The 16690-nt window shown below is 50.2% G+C and overlaps 1 long non-coding RNA gene across 3 annotated transcripts; it reads left to right on the top strand.

Annotated features, from left to right (window-relative positions):
* Positions 1 to 2061: 2061 nt before the first annotated feature.
* Positions 2062 to 4678, top strand: LOC123395762. Of its 3 annotated transcripts, XR_006609821.1 has the most exons (6): positions 2062 to 2448; positions 2538 to 2611; positions 3293 to 3348; positions 3451 to 3620; positions 4035 to 4147; positions 4465 to 4678. It is a non-coding gene; the product is annotated as an uncharacterized LOC123395762 (long non-coding RNA). The 3 variants fall into 3 exon arrangements; XR_006609820.1 differs by lacking the exon at positions 3451 to 3620; XR_006609819.1 differs by lacking the exons at positions 2062 to 2448; positions 2538 to 2611; positions 3293 to 3348; positions 3451 to 3620 and having other exon boundaries at positions 3628 to 4147.
* Positions 4679 to 16690: the final 12012 nt, after the last annotated feature.

Below are 16690 nucleotides of genomic sequence, written 5' to 3'. Positions count from 1 at the left end.
GACCTAAACTGATACCACGTAATACGTAGGGTTTGGGAAACTGCACGACACCCTAAAACGGGTGCTATCTCATATATATAGGGATACACAAAGGTGTACAATACAATTACAAGTCATGTACATAGGCTACGTAAAATACAGTCTAACACGCTCTCTCCATAGCCCCGGCACGTGAAGGAGGAGCGGATCTCTTTGCGGCCCCGGCGCCTCAAGGCGGAGCATTGCTCGCCGCCGCCACTGCCCAATGTGATCACAACAAAGGCACATAGTCTTATTCTTCTATACCTTGCTAGCGGTGGAGGGGGTAGCGACAGCTGTTCATCGTCCCGGAGTTCCATGACGGCGTAGGAGTATGCCAAGAGGGACCAGCGCTAACGGGACAGGCACAACGCGGCGCACCGATCCAAGTTTACGGATTCCGGGGTCTCACCGCCACACATCACGGCAGACTTGGTTTACGTCTGAGCCCTGGACCGCTTGGTGACAAGGTTGGAGACGGTCAAGCGCCGTCTTAGCCGCCTCGACGAGGAGATGTCCAAGTACGGTTGTGAGTAGTCTCTCACCAAGATCACCGTCACCAATGTTGCCTCGACAAGGACCGCGACCCTCTCTCCCAGCCCACGTCCTCCATGGTCGTGGCCACACCATGCAAGACGCACGAGGAAGCAGAGAGAATCATCCGCGAGCGTCAGTCAGCTATCGAGAAGCCGTGTCGTGACGCCACCCGTAGCCCGATGACAATGACTCCAACACCGGATCCAGCAAAAATGACAAAGGGGGAGCCGTCGGCCAGCCCGACATGGCCTACGAGGTCGCCGTCAAGTATAGGGTAATTTAGCGTTTTTGTTTCAAGGATTTTAGTTAACCGACCGAAATGTCGTCGGATTTTATGTAAAAGTTATTCTAATTTAAATGATCTTCGTCCAATTTATATCGAAACTTGTCCGGTTTGCATGAACCCCATGTGGTTGATTCAAACAGTTATTGAGATATATGTGGGCAGCGTTGGATGGCGGTCTATGTTCACGAACGGATGCAGAAGAAAAATTGTGGGCCACGTTGGAAATGACCCAGTGAGTCTTTTCTTTGTCTTTTTCTCGTTTTAGAGTAGTGTAATGAAATTTATTTATACAACCATACATGAGTAGCTCCAACATGACGGACGAATACTATTTTGCGACCTGACACGAGTTACATTTCTACTTCATTTTAGAAAAGATTAGTTTTTTAAAAAGTTTACTAGAAACTACATACGAATGTATATAAACGTACATTAAAATGTAAATTTACTTATTTTACTTCGTGGGTACCTTTTTATTAAAAAAACTTATATTTAAAAACAAAGTAAGCACATGAATCTTTGCATCAGGGAAAAGGATATCGTAACTCGAACATGTTTAAAAATCCATGTTTTCATGTGTGCAACCATTTTCTAATGCATAGGCGTTGATGTAGAATTGCCTTCATAGCAATTGTCTGCTGAACCATAGTAATCCAAGAAAATGGTCAGTGCTGATGGTGATTTTTCTTTTTCAGAAATCTTGATTAATTTTTCACTCCCTCCATCCAACTATTTTTTGAATATAGTATAGACACAAGCGCATACACTCATTCCTATGAACGCACACACGCATCCTATCCTTATGAGCACCTTTGAGAGACTAAGCCGACATATCATCTTGAGATTTACGAAGTCACCTCGTAGTTGACGGGAACGTCTCCTCCCACTGAAAGTGTATCGCCGGAAATCCTGAAATAAATCCAGAAATAATGCAAGCATCAAGATTTGAACCCTCGTGGATTGAGGATACCACTATCTATACTACTATTAAACAAGCAAACTCATTCTTTCTTAAAGCCACCCCGCAGATGTACCCAACCTAATTAGCACCGTCAGATTAGCCTCATTGAATAAAATCGAATGGTTAGAAGTAGTTTAATCCGAATTATGTGTGCAATTAGCAATTTAGAAAGGCTGAACGCATTCCACCGCAGAGGAATGTTCCATGCCCGTAAACATACAACGCTTCGTCAGGGAAAAAGGGCTTTCCAAATCGCCATCACTACGTCGCCTCCCAAATCGAAGGAGAACCCTAGCCGCCCCTCCTTCCTTCCCTACCTCATCCCCGTCTCACCGCCGCCGGATGGCGCCCAGGGGCAAAGCTAGGTCCAGCCCCAAGGAGGGCCATGGCGGGGCACCCGGTTCCTGTCGTCTGGGTAAACGAGAGGGGCTTGCCGGCCGCGGAGGTGGCAGATTGGCGGCGAACGTGAGCCCTCCTCACCGGCGGCAGCATTTCTTCCAATCCTCACGCTCTACGGACGACTCGCTGACCTCGCCCGCTTCATGGTCGTCTGGCCGACCTTGACTGCCTCTCGAGTTCCAGCGTCTCGCTTCGGCAAGCTCCACCGCGTCCTCATCATCAACCCGTATCCCCGACCTGGACTATGGTAACTTCTTACTCATGTACGACATTTTCCAGGCTGCTCACTGCCATTAACATGATGGATCAATCATTTTGCCTGATATCTTTGTTTAGCTTCTGTAGGTGAAGGTTCTTAAGTGTGAGCTCTTAACTTCTTCCCCACGCGTCCGCATATTGTCTCAGCACGGGTAATTGACATACTACTTTTCTAATACCTGTGTTTTGAGATCAGACTGCTCGCGTATTCTGTGTGTGATGCAAGATGCACACTAAAAGATTTTTTGATCGGATTGCCCGCTTACCTTCCATGGGAGCTTCAGTTGGAAATCTGGAAAACAGAAGACAAAATTGTGTGTTGTGCATGGACTTATTATCTTATCATTTTGAGGGTATACTCTACTGTGTTTTGAGTGAAATTATGGTTTTGTACGTATCATGCTTTTTAGGGTACACACAGTGTTTAGCATCGAGTTGCATGGTAAACATGACTGGAAAAATAAATCGAAAGGAACTCTCTGTGTGTCCTCTCCAGATTAGTATGACACCGATAGACACAGAATCGAGAGATGAGTCCTCTCCAGATCAGTTAGCGGTACTGTTATGTTGGATAGCTCTGAACCCCACATTCCACGGTCACTATGCTTGGTGATAGCGATTTCAGGAGCATCAAAGTCTGTTCTACAATATCTCTATGTGATATGCAACTTAGCAAGTTTTCATCTTCATTTAGAAATTACTTATCCATTTTACAACAGCATGGTATGTTCGCTTTAAGATGTCTTGCAGGTGCTATGTTTATTTCTGTAGAAGTTTTCTCTCCTGGATTTGGCATCATTTATTCCCAGGCTCATTGTTTTCATGACAATCAGGAAATCCGATCGAGGATATATTCAGTTCATGAACTGCTAAAACAAATACATCTCAGGTGTGCTTCCTAATCTTACTGCAAGGACAAATATAATCTTCTCCTTTGACCATCAATCTTTTTTCTTATTTGTATGCTAATGGCACACACTCTCGCATGAAGGAGAGGATGATAACTACCCGGAAGTAAACCTGGGCATAGTCCGGGCCGGGCCGGGTTTCGGATCGGGCTTTAAAAAGCCCGAACGGGAAAACTCAAGCCTGAGCCAGGCCCGACCCGGTCGTCGGGCCTAACAAATCGGGCCTGAACCTGACCCGAACATGCGAAGCCCGGTAAAGCCCGACAGGCCTGGCCCGATCTAGGCTTAAAAATACATTTTGCAAGCCTCAGCTCGGCCCGGTCTGCTCTTCGAGCTCACTTTTCAGGTCGAGTCCGGCCCGATGGCACGATCAGGCCCGGCCCGGCCCGGGATTTTCGGGCCCGGTCGGATCGGGCCGGCCGGGCCGGGCTGCGCATGCCCAGATTTACCCGGAAGCACAAGATGTTGTTCATGAATTTGATAGTGGTTTAGTGAGATTGTGAATTCCCTCCTTTTGATCCTTTAAATATTTCAAATTGATTATTTGATCTTATCTTCATTCCAATTAAATTTCTTACCGCTTCTCCTAATTGTCTAGCCAATTAAGAAGAAAAATCATGTATGAGAAAATAAAGGTCTTTCTTGTATTGGTTTTATATCTTGGCAGGTTATTACTGGTTTTGCTGCCACAACATGCAAAATTTGGTGTGTGTGCGAGGCCATGGGTTTGTGATAGGATGTTGAAGATCATAACCTCTAAGATGTATGACTACTCAATAGGTGAGTTGTTGGTACTTCAACATGCAATAGTAGCATATGAAAGACTTAATAATCGCAGATCATGGTGAAAGGCATTATGAATATCAATTTACAAGTGTGATTTTGAATATATTTTCATCTATTCCACAGGTTTACTCACTTTATAGTTTGGCACAATTGATTTGTCAATGTCCAAAATGCATATACTTTCAGAATTATACAAGTTATAGTTACGGTATCTTTCAGAATGAGATGGACCTACTTAATGATCTAAGCTTCTAAGAAATGTATTTATATACCTATTTGACAATTTCCCCTTCAATCTGAATGAATCACAGGAAATGGAGAGTTCCACCGAGAGTGTGGGGGAAATATGCATGCTACCATCAGGAAAAGAGGAAACAATCTATAGCATATGATCTTGAAGAGTGTAAATAGTAGCTCTATTTTGTTCTCCAAACAGATCTCTTAGGATAAACTCATGTTGTCTACTGAATCATGTTGCATTAAGAAGTATGACACTGGAATTAACAAATGTATTACTAAATCTAATGCTCTTCATTTCCAACTTATCAGAGAGAATGAAAGGATATAATACTATCTCTATGGAGCAACATGACTACATGGCATCCCATTTTTGAAAATACAACTTGAGCAACACCACAAAACATTGTGTATTTGTTTAATTCATGTATATTTGCTATTGTTTTCAGTACTAAAATGTATAGTCAACGTTTGAGATGTGCATCCATTTAATTCATATATATGTACATTTTTTATATTAAAATGTATAGTCAACGTTTGAGATGTGCACCCATTTGGTCAACATTTAAGACGTGTGTTGCACGTGCACGCTTACTAGTCTCTCTAACCATCAAACCACAGGTTGGTTTGCCCTCCATCCAACTAGTGTCTAAGGGTGAGTTCTTTTCCATCTTATTTTAGCTTATTGTCAAAATAAGTGAGAAGCCCAAATACTCGATTTATATAAGTTAGCTTAACTTGTTTTCATCACAGTCCTCTTTGCAATGCAAAAAAACTCGGGGGTGAGCAGCTTCGCGCAGAAGCTCACTTAGAAGCAAAGGGGTATAGCCCATTGCTCCTGGTTTTCACACTTATTACACTGAGTTCACTATTGAGCTCAACCCCTCGTCCCATCGCAAAAAACTGAATCGAGCCGTTTTCGGTCCTTCCCTCTGCCACCATCGCCCTTCCCTTCGCCGTCGCCGCTCCCGGTCCTTCCCTCCGTCGTCGCCGCTCTCGGCCCTTCTCTCCTCCACCGCCGTTCCCGACCCTTCTCTTTGTTGTTGCCGCTCCCAGCCCTTTCCTCGGCCGCCCTCGATTCTCCAGCTAGTCCTCGCCGCTGTGCCTCGGCTCCTCGACGTGATTGTCTTTGTTGACATGCCCGTCAGGTAGGCCTCCCGCCACTGCTCGTCTCCTTCCTCGGGCGCGACCCCTCCCTCCCTCTGTAGCGACTCCGCCCTTCTACACAACCTAGCAGCAACAGCTCCACGCCGGCGGACGGCATCCAACTCCGACCGAATCCCCTGCCCTACTCCGGCCGACGACCCACTCCAGCTCCACTTCAAGGGTATTATAGACTTTTCACTACTCATATCGTATATAAGCTGGAAAAAAAAACTGACTAACTTATTATCTGAAACTTATTTTTACGGAAGCTTATTTGGAGCGTATTCTTATATGAGCTTATTTCCACACAAAAGCTCAAAAGAACTGACCCTAAAGGCGATCTTATATTAGGGGACTGCGGGAATAAAACTTTTGTGGGAACGATTGTGAAATGACATCGAGGACACTGAGGCGGAGTCAGGCCCCGTGATTCCTATTCCAGCTTATGGCGTCAATTACTACGATGAACGTACGCAAGAACTGGGCTGGCCCATATAATGCGAATTGCTTCTTTTCTAAAGCTTTCTGGCCGGTTTTTGGAAGCTTTTGACTGGTTTTCTGGGTTTTTTTTATCTTTTCCGCTTTCTTTTCCTTTTTAATATTTTTTCATAAACATTTCTTTTTAAATTCGAGAATTTCTATAAAGCACAGTAATATTATTTAATTCATGCAACTTTTCCAATTTTATAAGGAGTTTTCAAATTGGTCAATGTTTTATAAAAAACTAAAAACAATTAAATTCACACACATTTTTGTAGATTTCATAAACCTTTTCCTTCATGAACTTCTTTAAAATCTGTGAATTTTTCATGGTCCGTGGTTTTGTATTCTACTTCATGAAGCTTTTCCAAATTCGTGAACTTTTCAAAATCTGTCAAAAAAACGTGAAGGTTTTAAAATTCATGAATATTTTATAATTCCTAATTTTACATTCGAATTCCAAAACTTTTTAAATACATGTTTCTTGTAAAAAAAATCATATTCACACAATTTTTGTAATCTACACTCTTTTCAAGATTCGACAAAAAGTCATCTAGTCAATTGGTCAATAGTGAACCAATCACTAGTTGAACAACAGGCACTCTCGCGATCCAACGAGCGGGGTGGGTGATAGAGGGTTCGCTGGTTGTTAGGCCATGACCCATACAAGCTATGCACGAGGGCCAACAACATATTTCGACACCTGAAGCGCTGTATAGGAGCTCTGCAGGCCATGTGTTGAGTTACATGTGCCCTATATGACGAGAACAACTAACTAAAGGATACCCCTTGAGGGATCCCCTAAGGTTTATTTTTGTGGGCTAAGAGCAAGCCAAGTGATCTGTTAACTCGCAATGACGGAGCTTAGTGCATGGCATAATATTTTAGGAAAGAGAGCTCAAAATTGTGAGTTTTTGTATGTTTGCCTCCTCCCCTAGCTCATATATTCAATTTGGAGCCCCCCTCCCCTCCAAAAACAAAATTGGTCAAGCTCCCCCAGTATTCACCCGTCGTCACTTGTCACTTGTTGAGCTTTGTCTGGATTATATTTTTTATTTTCATACATAATTTTCGGGTTTTAGATGGGTTTTTCTTTTTTTCCTGGGGGGGGGGGGGGGGGGGGGATCTCCTTTTCAGTTTGCGCCTGGTTTCCCCTAGGCTTTGGAGAAGAAAAAACCGTTGTTTTTTCTGCTTCCACGAGAAACACATGTTTAGTTCTCGTGAAGGCATAGATTTTCTTTTCACGAAAAGAGAAAATGTTATATTTTTTGCTTCGACTAGAAACACATATATACTTCTCGTTGAGGCACATATTTTCTTTCGCGAATCGGAAAAAGGAAAAAATCATGATTTTTCTACATGAGTATTTTTGAATGCTTGCACGAGGAGCATGCAAATATTTGCTTTCGCAAGAAGCACAATCGTGCTTTTTCGAAAAGGGAAAATAATCATTTTTACGCATTTTTTGTTCATTCATGGGAAGCACTAATTTGCATCTTGCAGATGCACATATTTTCTTTCATGAGTCAGAAAAAGATAAAAATCATGATTTTTCTGCATGAATATTTTTTAATGCTTGCACGAGAAGCAGATATTTGCTTCTCGTGGAAGCAACGATTTGCTGTCGCAAGAAGCACAATTGCACATTTTTGAAAAGGGAAAATCGTCATTTTTACGCATTATTTGTCCATTCATGAGAAGAACAAATATGCATCTTGGGGATGCACATATTTTATTTTGCGGGTCGAAAAAGAAAAAAATCACAATTTTTCTGCATGAGTATTTTTCGAATGCTTGCACGAGAAGCACAGATTTGCTTCTTTGCTTTCACAAGAAGGAGAATTGTGCTTTTTGGAAAGGGAAAATCATTTATTTACGCATTTTTTGTCCATTCATGAGAAGCACAAATTTGTATCTTGTGGTGGTAGAGGCTAGGGTTCTACCAGATCTCGGACGTAGGTGGTAGGGGTGGAAGTGCGGGCTGCCAGGTTGGCGACGCCGACACCGGCGGTTGGGCGCCGTCGCGGCGTGAGAGAGAGAGAGAGAGAGAGAGAGAGAGAGAGAGAGAGAGGCTAGGGTTTGGGGCTCCCGTCTCCTGAGGAAGACGACAACAGAATACTGTTTATTGTGTGCTTAATATCGAAGGGGTACATGTGTTTATAAAGGAGGACACCCTCCACTAAACCCTAGATAACTTGGACTCTAATATAACTTGGACTCTAATATAACTTGGACTCTAAGATAGCTAAGATAACTTGGGCTAAGACCGTAACTAACCCTGCCCATTGGGCCTCCTCCGTTGGTGCGTTGTACCGGTCATAACATCTCTCCCCGTGTCGGGGGGACAACCCCGGGGTAGGCTCATCAAGCCTGCTCCTTCATTTCCGACCCAAAGGATATGAACATATACAGTTTCCTAAAGACCCAAGTCTTCTGGCCGGCTAGGCTGCGCCTACCGGCCAGAGGACGAGGCGGCCATCCCTCTGGCCGGCCAGGCAACCCCTGCCGGCTAGAGTCAAGGCGGTTACCTCTTCTGGGTCGGCCTGGTCTAGCCAGCCGGCTAGGAACAAGGCGGCCGCACCCAAGCCGGCTAGCCAAGCAGGCTAGCCGGCCGAGGATCACAAGTCACATCAGATCGTAGGTCAGGATGAGACCTTACGATTAAAGGTAGCTACGCGTCAGCAAAGGTACTGGATCGGGGCGTCCGGCAGGTACAAGCTATCGGCGGCCACACCGCTGACCTACCCCGGCTCTGATCCATCACCTAGCATAGTGTCGGACCGTCGCACTCCCACTCCATTACTGCACTCGGCGTGGGGAATAGTGGAGGCGGTCATACTACCTGCACATGACGAATCTCGTTGGACGACGCTCGACGTACAACGCGTGCTCGGCGTTAACCTTACGCGAGAGCTTCACTGGCCAGCCGGCGGGTCCCACTGCCAATCGATACCATGCAGCTGGCGGGCCCCTCAAGCGACAAGACAAGACTCTAGTGGGCCCCTGGCCAGCCGGCGAGGCTGCCAGCCAAGTACCACCCTTGTACCCTTTATCCATATTGTAGGCCGGCGGGTTCGTCTATAAAACCCCCCGGTCGCCCTCCATGCAGGGGGGCCGATCATTCCACGGACGAACAACACTATACACTCACCAACCACATAGAGAGAGGCGGAGACGAGCCGGCTGATCCCCTCTTCCTCCTCCCAACATAGCTCCAGGAGAAACTCTGTACTCTGTTCGTACACATCAAACACTCCGGCAGGACTAGGGGTCTTATCTCTACGGAGAGCCCTCAACCTGGGTACATCGTGCGTTCCATGCTTGTACCAACCTCGTTCCCAGCGCCCTCCTTTGTCCCTTCGGTTCTCACCGACTTTAGCCTACCTATGGCATATTTTGTGAGCATTCAACGACATTTGGCGCCCACCGTGGGGCCGATCGCGGCATTGGCTGGCTTTACGCGCTGGGCGGGGCCCCGCACCTACACCACCGGATGCATCGCGTCCATATCAGTTTGCATGCCCGTGGAGCCCGCTTTCGATGAGGCAACACCCGTGATGATCGACGTCCCCGTCCGCCATGCGGATTTGGACGAAGATTCTGATGACGAGGCGCTTCCTAGCGTTGTCGTCGCTGCTATGGAAAACCTGAGCGTTCTCTTCAGCGATCTACGTCTTAATGACGGTCCGCGCTACTTCGACGTTGAGGCGCTCCGTGCCAGCTTCAGCAGGCTCTTTATTGCTGAGACGCCTGTCCATGATGTATATCCCAGCAACGTCCTCATCTTCGACGGCCCTCCGCCGTCGATGGGGTTCTTCACCCCATACCACGTTGTTGTCGTCTCCAACGCCATGGAGGTGATGGTTATCGGTGCCGGCACCAGCACGGCTCACGGCAAGGCGTCAGCAGATGCTGGTGAGCCTGCTGCTGCCACCGCTGATACTCTTCAGGACGCCATCGCCGGCCTGAAGACGCCCGTCGCTGCTTCCGCAAACCCTGCTGACGCCCGGGCCTCACTGGAGGAGGCTCGCAAGCGTATCTTGGAGGAGGGCATCGCCGTCGCTTCGGCAAAGCGTCGGATGGAGGCCACGTAGCGCGAGTATAACTCCGCATACGACCTCACTCTGATTTCAGAGGCCCCTAGCCGGCTTGGATCGGTCCGCAGCCGCGGCCGGTTCATTGTAGAAGTCCTAGGTGGTGATCTGCCCACCTACGAGACCCCTGCAGCCAACATGCGAGCGGCTCAGGCAGCCATGGAGGAGATGGCGAGCCTGGAAGGCGACGAGCGCGCTTTCCAGGAGAAGCGGGTCAAGGACCTCCTTGATGCCGCTTCCCAGCAACATACTTGGCTTGACCCCGGTCAAGCCCAGTCAGAGTCTCCGGGACCCAACCCCGGAGCACGCCGCAACCCTAGCGGTCAGCATCATGCAGAGGGATCTTCCTCGCATCGCCCCTCCGGCCGAAGGGGCGAGGGAAGCCAAGACCGGCGCTCCCAGCGCCAGAGAGAGCACACTTCGGGCTTGCGTTGCGGAGGCGACGAGGGCGATTCTGAGTGTGAGACTCTTCCCCCACGAAGAACTCATCTCTCTGGTTCGTGAGGCGCCTCTCCTCTCGCCACTCGGGTTGGCGCTCACACTTCCTAGGATGATCGGGATGCCCGCCGGCGTCTCATCGTCCTGGCCCAGTCAGCTCTCCTAGAGGAAGACGGTCCCGTCGGTCAGGCCTGCTTCAGCCCCCGGATCCGAGGGGAGCCGTTCCCCCGATGTTTCACCTTGCCTCGAAACACGCCCAAATACAACGGCACGGCCAAGCGAGAGGACTGGCTGATTGATTACACCACGGCTGTCGGCATTTCCAGGGGCAAATAGCGCGTAGCGGTCCGCTACGTGCCACTCATGTTGGCCGGCTCGGCCCGGACTTGGCTTAACAGCATTCCGGCCGGCAACGTCAACTCCTGGGTAGATTTCGAGGAGGCGTTCGTCCGCAACTTCACTGGCACCTACAAACGTCCTGGCCGGCCTCGTGAGCTGGCCATGTGCGTCCAGAAGCCCGACGAACCCCTTCACGACTACGTCACGCGGTGGACGGAGCTCCGGAACTCCTGCGAGGGGGTGCATGAGGTACAAGCCATCCAGTACTTCATCGGCGGTTGCCGAGACGGCACCCTCGTCAAGCACAAGCTTATGTGCTCCGAGCCCACCTCCCTGGCGGTGCTCATGGCCAAGGCGGACAAGTACGCCACGGCCGACTCGGCGATGCGCGTCAAGGTGACCGCCTCGGACAAGGTTGTCCCTACGCCGGCTACGCCCAAGCCGGCTCGGGACAACCGAGGCGGCCAGAACAACAACAAGCACAAGGCGGATTAGATGGATTCGCGCTCCAACAGCAAGTTGGTAGCCAGCATGGAGGGCGAGACGTCGGCTCCTCAAGCCGGCCCTCCGCGGAAACGTTCCAACAGAAACAACACCAACTGGCTACCCACGCAGTCCTTCGAGCAGCTGCTCGACGCCCCCTGCAAGAGACATTCTCGGGCGCAGCCGTCCACCCATACCCTTCGGCAGTGCAGCTTTGCACGCCGGTTGTCGCAAGGGGACGGCCTACCGGCTCCCCCAGGTGCGCAGGCGACACCTCGTGCACCGGCTCCTGGTCCTGCTCCGCCTCCGCCGCAGCCGCCTCGCGACGATGGCCACCTCCATGACGACTACCCTCATCAAGACGGAGCATTCGTCGTCTTCACCAGTGAAGGCGACGACAAGCGCAGCCTGCGCCAGAGGCGGCGTGAGGTCAATGCCACGGTTCCCCCGGTTCCCCAGTACATGCATTGGTCGGACAAACCAATCACATGGAGCCGGGTGGACCATCCTGCGGTGATGCCCAACCCGGGGTCATACGCGCTCGGCCTTGACCCGACCTTCGCCTCCAAGAGTCTCACCTGTCGGTTCTCCCGGTGCTGGTCGATGGCGGCAGCAGCATCAACATCCTCTACCTCGACACTCTCCTCAAGCTCGGACTCAAGGAGACGGACGTCCTGCCGACCAGTACTGTCTTCCATGGCATCGCGCCTGGGCAGTCCTGCTCGCCCATTGGTAAGATCTAGCTGGACGTCCTCTTCGGCGACAAACCTCACTTCCGCCGAGAGTACATATGGTTCGAGGTAGTGGACCTCAGCAGCCCGTATCACGCGCTGCTGGGAAGACCTGCTCTGGCCAAATTTATGGCTATTCCGCACTACGCCTACCTGAAGATGAAGATGTCGGGTCCCAAAGGCATCATCACTGTTGTTGGCGACTACAAGAAGTCGCTCGAGTGTGCCCAAGATAGCAGCCGCCTCGCCGACGCCGTGGTGATTGCCGAGGAGAAGCGGCAGATCGACCGGCTCGTGGCCCAGGCTACTGAGCAGCCGGCGATTCCTTCTCTCCGTCCCAGTCGGCCGGCGAGGGCTCTTTCAAGCTGGCCAAAGAGACCAAGCAGGTCCCAGTCGACCTTGCCAACCCAAAGCAGTGCGTCACCATCGGGGCTGGCCTCAGCCCCAAATAGGAAGGCGAGCTCGTCGACTTCCTCCGTGAGAATCGAGACATCTTTGCGTGGTCCCCCAAGGACATGCCGGTGTGTTCCGAGGAAGTACGTCGAGCACAAACTTCACGTGCGACCGGATGCAAAGCCGGTGAAACAACCTTTCCGCCGCTTCGCCGAGGGGAAGCGACGCACGATCGGAGAAGAGATCACCCGGCTCCTTGCAGTCGGCTTCATCATAGAGGTTTCCCACCCGGACTGGCTGGCTAATCCAGTCCTGGTGCTGAAGAAGAAAAACACATGGCGAATGTGTATCGACTACACTAGCCTGAATAAGGCCTGTCCGAAAGACCCTTTCGCGTTGCCTAGGATAGATCAAGTGATCGACTCCACTGCAGGCTGCGAACTGTTGTCGTTTCTGGATGCTTATTCAGGCTACCATCAAATCAAGCTGGATCCAACTCATCGCCTGAAGACCTCCTTCATCACACGCTTCGGGGCCTACTACTACACCACCATGACGTTCAGTCTGAAGAACGCAGGTGCGACGTTCCAACGCTGCATGCAGCAGTGCCTACTGCCACAGATCGGCAGAAACATCCACGTCTATGTGGATGACATCGTCGTCAAGACAAAGCACCACTTCAGCCTCCTCGACGACTTGCGGGAGACGTTTGCCAACCTGCGCGAGTACAAGATCCGGCTCAACCTGGAGAAGTGCGTCGTTGGGGTTCCAGGAGGCACACTCTTGGGGTTCTTCGAGTCCGCCCGCGACATCGAAGCGAACCCCGAGAAGATCGGTACCATCAAGCGGATGGTGTGGCCGGCTCGAATCCTTGACGTCCAGAAGTTTGCCGGCTGCCTGGCGTCCCTTAGCCGGCTTGGCGAGAAGGCCCTTCCACTCTACCAGCTCATGACGAAGCCTTCCGCGACCTCAAGCGGGTCATCTCGAGCCTGCTAATCTTAGGAGCGCCGTCTAAAAGGGAACCCATACTCATATACATTGCAGCGACCACTCGCGTGGTTAGCGTAGTGTTGGTAGTTCAGCGCAAGGAGGAGGGCAAGGCACTGCCAGTGCAGCGCCCTGTCTATTACCTTAGTGAGGTCTTGTCCGTCTCCAAGCAAAACTATCCACATTATCAAAAAATGTGTTATGGTGTTTACCTTGCTGCAAAGAAGTTGAAGCAATACTTCCAAGAGCATGCCATCAGTGTGGTAAGCACTGCTCCACTTTCAGAGATCATGGGCAACCGTGATGCCACGGGCAGGATTGCCAAATGGTCCATCGCTATGGCCGACCATGATATTCGGTACGAGCCCCGCACCGCCATCAAATCTCAGGTGGTGGCTGATACGTCTCAAACGTATCTACAATTTTTGATGGTTTCATGCTGTTATCTTGTCATCTTTGGATGTTTTATGTACCTTTTATATCTTTTTTGGGACTAACTTATTAATTCAGTGCCAAGTGCCAGTTCCTATTTTTCTGTGTTTTTGGCTCTTTCCAGATCTGATTTTGGAACGGAGTCCAAACAGAATAAAATCCCCGAAATGATTTTTTCCCGAACGGAAGAAGATCAGGGGGCTTGTGGGCCAAGCCAGGAGGGCTACAGGGAGCCCACAAGCCCCCTCTCCGCCACTAGGGGGGCGGCAGTGGGCAGGCTTGTGGCCTCCCTGGCACCCCCCTGACCTAGATCTTTCGCCTATATATTCCCTAACATACAGAAAAAAATCAAGGGATCCACGAAAATAGTTTTTCGCCGCCGCAAGCTTCCGTTTCCGCGAGATCTCATTTGGAGACCCTTCCCGGTGCCCTGCCGGAGGGGACTTTGGAGTTGGAGGGCTTCTACATCTACATCATTGCCCGTCCAATGACTCGTGAGTAGTTCACTTCAGACCTACGGGTCCGTAGTTAGTAGCTAGATGGCTTCTTCGTTCTCTTGGATCTTCAATGCAAAGTTCTCCATGATCTTCATGGAGATCTATCCGATGTAATCTTCTTTGGCGGTGTGTTTGTCGAGATCCGATGAATTGTGGATTTGTGATCAGATTATCTATGATATATATTTGAGTCTTTGCTGATTTCTTATACGCATGATTTGATATCCTTGTAAGTCTCTCCAAGTCTTGAGTTTTGTTTGGCCAACTAGATCTATGATTCTTGCAATGGGAGAAGTGCTTGGTTTTGGGTTCTTACCATGTGGTGACCTTTTCCAGTGACAGTAGGGGCAACAAGGCACACATCGTGTAGTTGCCATCAAGGGTAACAAGGTGGGCTCTGTCGTAGATATGAGATTGTCCATCTACATCATGTCATCTTGCTTAAGGCGTTACTCTGTTCTTTTGGACTTAATACACTAGATGCATGCTGGATAGCGGTCGACGTGTGGAGTAATAGTAGTAGATGCAGAAAGTATCGGTCTACTTGTTTTGGACGTGATGCCTATAGATATAATCATTGTCATAGATGACGTCACGACTTTGCGCGGTTCTATCAATTGCTCGACAGTAATTTGGTCACCCACCGTCTACTTGCTTTCATGAGAGAAGCCACTAGTAAACACTACGCCCCCCCCGGTCTATTCACACCTATCGTTTCCACTTTCGCTTTTACTTTGCTTTGTTACTTTGTTGCTTTCAGTTCTCACTTGGCGAACAATCTATAAGGGATTGACAACCCCTTCATAGCGTTGGGAGCAAGCTTTTTGTGTTTGTGCAGGCTCTTGTGATACTCCTTCACTCGATCGATACCTTGGTTCTCAAACTAAGGGAAATACTTACCACCGCTGCGGAACACCAACGCAAGGCTCCAAGGCCACGAGGGACATGTTTTGCATATTTTCCTAGTAAGTCCCTTAAGGCGTAGCCGTAGCAGAAGGATTCCTGGTGCCGTCAACACACCTATTTCTGGCACCGTTGGAAGGTCTTTTGTTGTAGTAGCAGTGGCCGACTTCTTAGTCGACTGGGCCGAGACCCAGTTTGAGCCACCGCCTCCAGACTCCAGCATTGGCGAATGCACTTCGACGGCTCGAAGATGTGGACAGGACTGGGAGCCGGCATCATCTTGACGTCTTCGAAAGGGGACCAGCTCAAGTATGCTCTCTAGATCCACTTCGCCGCCTCCAACAACGTCGTTGAGTATGAAGCACTTGCTCACGGCCTCCGGCTCGCCAAGGAGATTGGCATCCGGCGGCTCATATGCTTCGGCGATTCAGACTTGGTGGTACAGCAAGTCTCTGGCGAATGGGACGCCAGGGACACCAACATGGCAAGCTACCGCTTCCTCATCCAGCAGCTCAGCGGCCCCTTCGAAGGCTGTGAGTTCCACCACGTTCCCAGGGCAGAAAAGGAGCCGGCTGATACACTGGCAAAGATCGGCTCCACGAGACAGGCTATTCCAGCCGGTGTCTCCCTCAAGCAACTCCATAAGCCGTCTATCAGGCCGTCTCCTGAGTCGGCATCGATCTTCGTGCCAGTTGACTCTGCGGTGCAAGCGCCGTCGGCTCCACCAGCTACGCCGGTCACAGCTCCTAGGCCGGCTACGCTGGCTATGCTGACTCCAATAGCGGCACCAGCCGAGTCCACGGTGCAAGCGTCGTCGGCTCCACCAACTACGCCGGCTACAGTTCTTGTGCCGGCTACGTTGGCCACGCCGACTCCAATAGCGGCACTGGCTGAAACAACAACTCCGGCTCCGCCTGGCCTCGAATTCTGTCATCTCGACACCCAGTGGGCGGACGTCGTGGAGGTAGACAGCGAGCCAGCTGCCGCAGCAACACCAGAGACACCTTGTCTCGAGTCTACGACCGCGGCTCCATCAAGCTCGGGGGTTGCAGAAGCCCCTAACAGTCAGGTCGAGGCGGAGGCGACCCTTGTGTCGGCTCCGTCATGGGCTCAAACTATCCTGGCCTTCCTCCTTTGCGGCGAACTTCCTCAGGACGAGGCGGAGGCGCGGCAGATCCAGCGCAGGTCTGCAGCCTACGCCATCATCAATCGCGAGCTGGTGCGGCGCAGCGTGACCGGCGTGTTCCAACACTGCGTCGAATCAGAAAAGGGACAGGACATCCTCAGAGACATTCACCAGGGGGAGTGTGGGCATCATACCGCCTCTAGAACCCTGGTGGCCAAGGCGTTCCGCCATGGATTCTACTGGCCCACGAC

Source organism: Hordeum vulgare, chromosome 5H (genome assembly GCF_904849725.1).
Source record: "Hordeum vulgare subsp. vulgare chromosome 5H, MorexV3_pseudomolecules_assembly, whole genome shotgun sequence".
NCBI classification, from domain to species: Eukaryota; Viridiplantae; Streptophyta; class Magnoliopsida; order Poales; family Poaceae; genus Hordeum; species Hordeum vulgare.
Note: the sequence above shows the minus strand (reverse complement) of the source record. Positions and strands in the feature narration are given on the sequence as shown.